This window comes from Chiloscyllium plagiosum, chromosome 1 (assembly GCF_004010195.1).
Source record: "Chiloscyllium plagiosum isolate BGI_BamShark_2017 chromosome 1, ASM401019v2, whole genome shotgun sequence".
NCBI lineage: Eukaryota > Metazoa > Chordata > Chondrichthyes > Orectolobiformes > Hemiscylliidae > Chiloscyllium > Chiloscyllium plagiosum.
This window is the reverse complement of record NC_057710.1, coordinates 96,667,067-96,674,803: the sequence shown is the minus strand read 5'-3', so window position 1 is coordinate 96,674,803 and position 7,737 is coordinate 96,667,067.

Genomic DNA, 7,737 nt, shown 5'->3' with positions numbered 1-7,737 from the left:
GACTCAGCACCGCCTTCTTGACCTGCAATCTTCTTCCCGACCTCTCCGCCCCCACCCCTTCTCCGGCCTATCACCCTCACCTTAACATCCTTACACCTATCGCATTCCCAACGCCCCTCCCCCAAGTCCCTCCTCCCTACCTTTTATCTTAGCCTGCTTGGCACACCTTCCTCATTCCTGAAGAAGGGCTTATGCCAAAAACATCGATTCTCCTGCTCCTTGGATGCTGCCTGATCTGCTGCGCTTTTCTAGCAACACATTTTTCAGCTCTGATCTCCAGCATCTGCAGTCCTCACTTTCTCCCAGAAGGTCATTTATAGGCAAGTCACATAAAATATTAGGGATAAGCAGAATGGCATAATGGAACATTTACTAGCTACAAGGATTGTGACATTTTTGTCAATAATCTAGTGATATAACTGATTTAACTTCCAAACAAATTCAATACCTTAACTGGACCGAAACATTGGAATGATTGCCAAGTTCAAATGAAATTAGGACTTGGAAAATGTTCTTTTTCATATTAACATTTTCTGAACAAAACAAAAGCTTGATTATTAAATTAATGAGACCATGCAATTTTTAAGTTTGCCAAAGTTTGATAAAAGTTACTTTATTCTTCAAAAAAAGGGAACTTTGACAATCTGTGTTTCCAAACAGGAAGTTGCAAATTTCAGAATCACTTTGCTATTTGCTGTATTATTTATTTCATATTCCACCAGAAGTAAAATAAGAGAAATTGTGAAACATCATAAAGTTATCTCGCACTTGTTAACTGTATTCAGTGAAATATAAAGAAATAGAGAGAGCTTTAAACAAATTATAGGGGTAAAGGATCAAATTTGGAAAGATTTGGTAAATCAAAGAATGGAGAGAAGGCAAGAGAGAAAGATATTAATGTGGGAAATGATAAACAGATTATGGCAGGAAGAGATTGGAAATATCTATTTAAGATTAAATGATATAGAGGTTACATAATAATAAAATCTAAAGTCCCAGTATCTGAATGCATGCACCATTTGAAACAATGATGTGGAGGAGCTGGTGTTGGACTAGGGTGGACAAGGTTAAAAATCACACAACATCAGGTTATACCCCAACAGATTTATTTGGAAGTGCTAGCTTTCGGAGCGCTGCTCCTTCATTAGGTGGTTGGGGCGTATAAGATCATAAGACACAGAATTTATAGCAAAAGATTTCAGTGTCATACAATGATATATTGAACAAACCTAGATTGTTAAGTCTTTCATCTTTTAGAACGCAGGTTTCGGTTCATTAATATGTAAATCCCAGAACTTCTTTTAAGTCACCTTCTTGAGATAACTTAAGATTTTATAACAAAAGGTGACACCTCAGCTCAGACAATGCATTAAAGGTGTGAGGTTAGAGTCTGTCTGTATCCCAGTCTTGAGTCAGGCTGGTTCTATTTTCAAAGTGGAATTTCCAAAATATTACATGTATTGATTGCCTGCACATTGTGCATTTTTTGAGCAAAAAAGAATGTATCTGCAAATATAATTTTGCAAATACAAATTCACCCCATAGACTTGTATGTGTATATGTGTGCATGAGAGAGAGTGAGTGAGTGTGTGCGTGCGAATGTGAGTGCATGTGAAAGAGTGTGTGTTTGCGTGTGTGAAAGCTTGGTAAAGTGTGTATGGGTGTGATGGAATTTAAGTCTGTGAGAGGGTATGTGTGTGTGGGTGTGAGTGTGGGGGATCTATGTTTGTCAGTCTGAGAGACAGCGTATGTATGAGAGAGGGTCTGTGTGAGTATGTGGTTATCTAAGAGTGTGTATGTATGTGTGCTTGTGCTTGTGTGTGTGTGTGAATGTATAGTATAGTGCAGTTACCTGTAGTGCAACATGAACCCAAGATCCCGGTTGAGGCCATCCTCATTAGTTCTGAACTTGACTATCAGTCTCCGCTCGGCCACTTTGCTTTGTTGCTTATCCCAAGGTCCTCCTTGGAGGACGGTCACCCGAAGATCCGAGGTCGAATGTCCCTGACCACTGAAGTGCTCCCTGACTGGGAGGGAACATGCAAACACACACTAATGTGTGCTCACACACACTCATATGCTCAGACTCACTCACTCTCTCTCTCATGCACGCACACACACATACAAGTCTATGGGGTGAATTTGTATTTGCAGAATTACCTTTTGCTCAAAAAATGCACAATGTGCAGGCAGTCAAAACATGTAATATTTTGGAAATTCCACTTTGAAAATAGAACCAGTCTGACTCAAGATTGGGATATAGATAGAGTCTGACCTCACACCTTTAATGCATTGTCTGAGCTGAGATGTCACCTTTTGTTATAAAACCTTAAGTTATCTTGAGAAGGAGACTTGAAAAAGTTCTGGGATTTACATATTAATGAACCGAAACTTACATTCTAAAAGATGAAAGACTCAACAATTCAGATTTGTTCAATATATCACTGTATGACATTGAAATCTTTTGCAATAAATCTGTGTCGTATGATCTTATAATCCCCAACCACCTGATGAAGGACCAATGCTCCAAAAGCTAGTGCTTCCAAATAACCTGTTGGAGTATGACCTGGTGTTGTGTGATTTTTAACATTTGGAACAAAACAGACTAATAGTTCAAATGGAAATGAAAATGTACCATCTGATATCTATAACAAAGACATAGCTGCTGGATAATAGAATTGAGTCTGAACATTGAAGGGTACAGGATATTTAGGAAAGACAGGAAATGGCCAGGCAGAAGAGGGCCAGACTATGAGTGAGGCAGGTAGAGGGATCAAGAAGGGAGTGCTTAAGGAGCCTCAGCTCATGAGCTTGTCCAACAGGCTTGAAATTTTTGCCCCCTGTGTGGGCAAGAGCAGGGTCAGCGGGGAGAATGAACAAACTGACCATAGTACCATAGTACAGGGAACCATTGAAGAGAAGAAACAAAAGAGTTGCAGTTGTAATTGAGGATACGAAAGTCAGGGAAATAGACACAGTTCTCTGTGGTTAGGAATGAGATTCCTGAAGACAGCTATGGACTAAATTCAAAAGCAGAACAAAAAAAGATAACAATCTCTGGATTACTGTCTTTGAGCAATGAACTAATTGGCACAAGGTTAACAAGATTCAAGAGGCAAATCTGTGGCTGAAAGATTCGTATGAAGTAATGGGTTCAAATCCATTGGACATTGGCACCGGTACTGCGGATGGAGGATGGGATGGGCTTCACTTGAATGATGCTGGGACCAGAGTTCTGGCAAATCACATAACTGAGGCTGTAAATTGGGCTTAAAGTAAATAATGGGATGAGGGTTCAGTTGATGGAAAATGATTGAACCAAACTTAAAGAAGAAGGTAGGATTGCATTTAGTGTGGGACTGATTGTTACCAGAAAATAAAAGAAAGGGACAGAATGTGTGAATGTCATATTGTGCCAAGGAACCATAGAACTGTAGAGAAATTTAATAACAGCATGTGGCTCAGTGGTTAGCACTGCTGCCTCACAATACTAGGGTCCCAGGTTCTATTGCAGCCTTGGGTAACTGTCTGTGTGGAGTTTGCACATTCTCCCCATGTCTGCGGGGGTTTCTTCCGGGTGCTCCCGTTTCCTCCCACAATCCAAAGATGTGCAGGTCAGGTGAATTGACCACGCTAAATTGCCCATAGTGTTAGGTGCATTAGTCAGAGGGAAATGGGTCCGGTTGGGTTACTCTTCGGAGGATCAGTGTGGACTGGTGGGGCCGAAGGGCCTGTTTCCACACTGTAGGGAATCTAACCAAACAAAATTAACGGCTTTGTATTTTAATGCACGAAGCATTCATAATAAAGTAAATGAACCGATGGTGTAAATCAGGGTAAATGAATTTGATCCCCTGACCATTATGGAATCATGGATACAATGAGATCAAAACTGAGAACTTAATATTCAGGGATATTCTTCTTTTTGAAGAGACAGGAGGGATGGCAAACACTGTTAACGAGGGATTGAAATGAGGAAATTGTGAGAGATGATCTAGGCTCGGATGACGTAGATTCAATTTAGGTAAAGGTAAAAAAAAGCAAGAGAAAGAAGACATTTGTTGGAGTGGTGTACTGACCCTCAAACAGTAGCTAAGCTGTAAATCAACAAACCATAATGACTTAAAAGGAATAGAGCAATAAATATGGGTGGCTTTATACTTCATGTTGTTTGGTTAATCAAATTGGAAAGGGTAGATACAACATGGAATTCAAGCAGTGCATTAGGGATAGTTTCCTAGAACAATATGTAATTGTGTCAACCAGGGAGCAAACTATCTTGGATCTGATAATGATCAGATTTAATTAAAAAATTGCCTTAAGAGTAAATGATCCCCTAGGAAATAGCGATCATAACATGATAGAGTTCAATACTCAGTTCCAGTGTGAGCAACTTGGGTCAGAAACATCTGTGTTTAACATTAATAAAGGAAATTACATTGAAATGAGGATAGAGTTAGCTAAAGTGGACTGGGCAGATAGTTTGGCAGGATTGATAGTCCTGATGAAGGGTCCTACCCAAAATGTTGACTCTCCTGCTCTTCTGATGCTGCTTGATCCTGCTGTGCTTTTTCAAGCTCCACATTTTATTGAGTCTGACTTTTCAGTATCTACAGTCCTCACTATCTCCGAAGAATGATAGTAAGAAAGCAACAGTGGACATTTAAGGAGGTAATTCATGACTCTCAGCAAAACTACATCCCAGGAAGGAGGAGAAACTTTCAGCAAAGGATAAACAAACCATGGCTGACCAAGGAAATTAAGGAGAGTATTAAGTTGAAAGAAAAAGCATATAAAGAGGCAAAAGTCAATAATAGCCCCAAAAACTGGGATAAATTCAGAATCCAGCAAAAGAGGACTAAAAATATAATAAAGGGACAGAAATAAACGATGATGACAAACTAGCAAGGAATACAAAAACCAATAATAAGTACTTATTTAAATATACAAAAAGAAAGAAAGTGGTCACAGAAAATGAATGTGAGGAGATGGTTTTGGAGGGGCAAGGAAATGGCAAAGCAGTTATGCAGATATTTTGCATCAGTCTTTGCAGTTGAAGATACTTCAAACATTAAAACACTAAAAAATACAGAGGAGAATTAAGTACTGTCAGCATCACTAAATAAGTAGCATTAGACAAACTAATGGGGCTAAAGGTAGTTTTATCCTCTGGCCCTGATGGCTTGCATCCTATGATTCTAAAAGAGGTAGTTACAAATATAGTGGATGCATTGATTGTAATTTTCCAAAAGTCCTTGGAATCTGGAGAAGTATCAGAGCATTGAAGAATGACTAATGTGATGCCCCTATTCAAAAAGAGAGGGAGGCAAAAAGCAGGGAGTTATGCACAGATTAGCCTAACATCTATTGTTGGAAAAGTATTAGAATCACTTATTAAGGAAGCAATAGGAGCACATTTGGGAAATCACAATCTAATCCAACAGAGTCAGCATGGCTTCATGGAAGAGAAATGGTGTCTTACTAATTTATTAGAGCTTTTTGACAAAGTTTCAACCAGAATAGATAGAGGGGAATCAGTAGATGAGAAGTATTTGGACTTCTAGAGGATGTTTGACAAGGTACCTTGTCAAAGATTAAGTCATAAGAGCCCACAGTGTTGGAGGTAGAATGGTATGGATAGAGAATTGGTTCATGGCCAAGAAAGAGGAAAAGGAGCTCTTTTTCAGATTGGTGACCCGTGATCAGTGGGGTTCATTGGAACCACAACTGTTTACAATAATATTAATGATTTGGAGGAAGGAAGCGAATGTACTGTAGCAAAATTTGCAAATAACACAAAAATAGGTGGAAAGGCAGGTTACAAGAGGGATACAAACAGCTTACAGAGAGATACTGACAGGCTAAGTAAGTGGGCAAAAATCTGGCAAGTGGAGTTGTTGCTCGCGTGCTTCCTTTGGAACTAGGGATTATACATCACCTAGACAAATGGTACATCTGAACAGGAGCATTTTATTGATGACACTCACACCTCCATAGTTGGTTCTAGACTGATTCCAAGCCCCTCTGGCTCACCTGATCAGCTCTCTTAAAGAGGTAGCAACCCCACTACCTACATAGTAGGAGTACACAGTGGGCAAATGTGAATTTGTTCATTTTGGAAGGGAGAACAAAATAATAGAATATTTTTAAATGAAGAGAAACTGTAGAAAGTTGCAACACAAAGAGACCTGTGTGTACTGGAGGCATGAAACACAAAAAGCTAGTGCACAGGTGCAGCAGGTAATCAGGAAAGCGAATGCATTGTTGGCCCTTCTTTCAATGGGGTTGGAGTATAGGAGTAGGAAAGTTTTACCACAACTATACAAGATGCTGGTGAGACCATAACTGGAATACTTTCAGCAATTTTAGTCCCTTTATTTAAATAAAAATATTATTTTAGTGAAGGTAGTTCAGGAAAGTTTCATGAGGATGATCTCTTGTATGGAGGCATTGTCTTATGACCAAAGGCTAAACAGGTTAAAACTCTACTTACTGGATTTTAGAAGAATGAGAAGTGATCTCATTGAAACATATGTGATTCATAAAAGGCTTGGCAGGATAAATGTTGAGAGGATGTTTCCTCTTGTGAGTGAGTCCAGGACCAGAGGGAATAGTCTCAGAATAAAAAGACTCCAATTTAAGTTTGAGATGAGAAAGAATTTCTTTTCTCAGAGAGTTGAGAGTTTTTGGAACTCCTGGCCACAGAGAATTATGGTGACAGAGGTTTTGTGTATATTTAACACTGAGATAGATTCTTGATCATGTTGGGAACAGAGGGTTAAGGGGAAAATGCAGGAAAGTGGGCATAAGAAATGTTGGATCAGCCATGATCCTATTCTTTGGAGGAGCAGACTCGAGGAGTCAAATGGTCTACTCCTGTTCCTATTTCATGTGATCTTATAGCATTATGAATAGGTGGAGGGATGACTGTAAGATTACAATGGTATTATTGATGGATAATAAAGGTATAAATGAAGTTAAGGAAAGTGGACATAATTAGGTTCGAAATGACAAATGATAAGCAAAATAAGTCACTTATTGGAGTTGTGAACAGGCCCCCCTAACAGTAACCATGCAGAAAGATTGAGTGTGAAAGGATAAATAATGTCATAGTAATAGTATCATTGAGATGTTCAGCATGGAAACAAACCCTTCAGTTCAACTCGTCCACCCCAACTAGATATCCTAAAGTGACCTAGTCCCATTTGCCAACATTTGATCCATATCCCTCTAAACCCTTCCTATTCATGGATCCATCCAAATGCCTTTTAAATGTTGTAATCATGCCCGCCTCCATCACTTCCTCTGGCAGCTCATTCCATAAATGCATCACCCTCTATGTGAAAAAGTTGTCCTTTGGGTTTTTAAAAAATCTTTCCCTTCTCACCTTAAACCTATGCCCTCTAGTTTTGGATTCCCCTACGCTGGGAAAAAGACCTTTGCTGTTCACTCTATCCATGTCCCTTATGATTTTATAAGTCCCTATAAGGTCACCCTGCTCCAGGAAAAAAAAGCCTCAGCCTATTCATCCTCTCCTTATAGCTCAAACCTCCAATCCTGGTACTATCCTTGGAAATATTTTCTGCACCCTTTCAAGTTTAACAACATTGTTCCTACACCAGAATTGAAAGCAGTATTCCAAAGGTGGCCTAAACAATGTCCTGTACAGCCACAACATGACCTCCCAACTCCTATACTCAAGACACTGGTTAATAAAGGCAAGCATACCAAATGCCT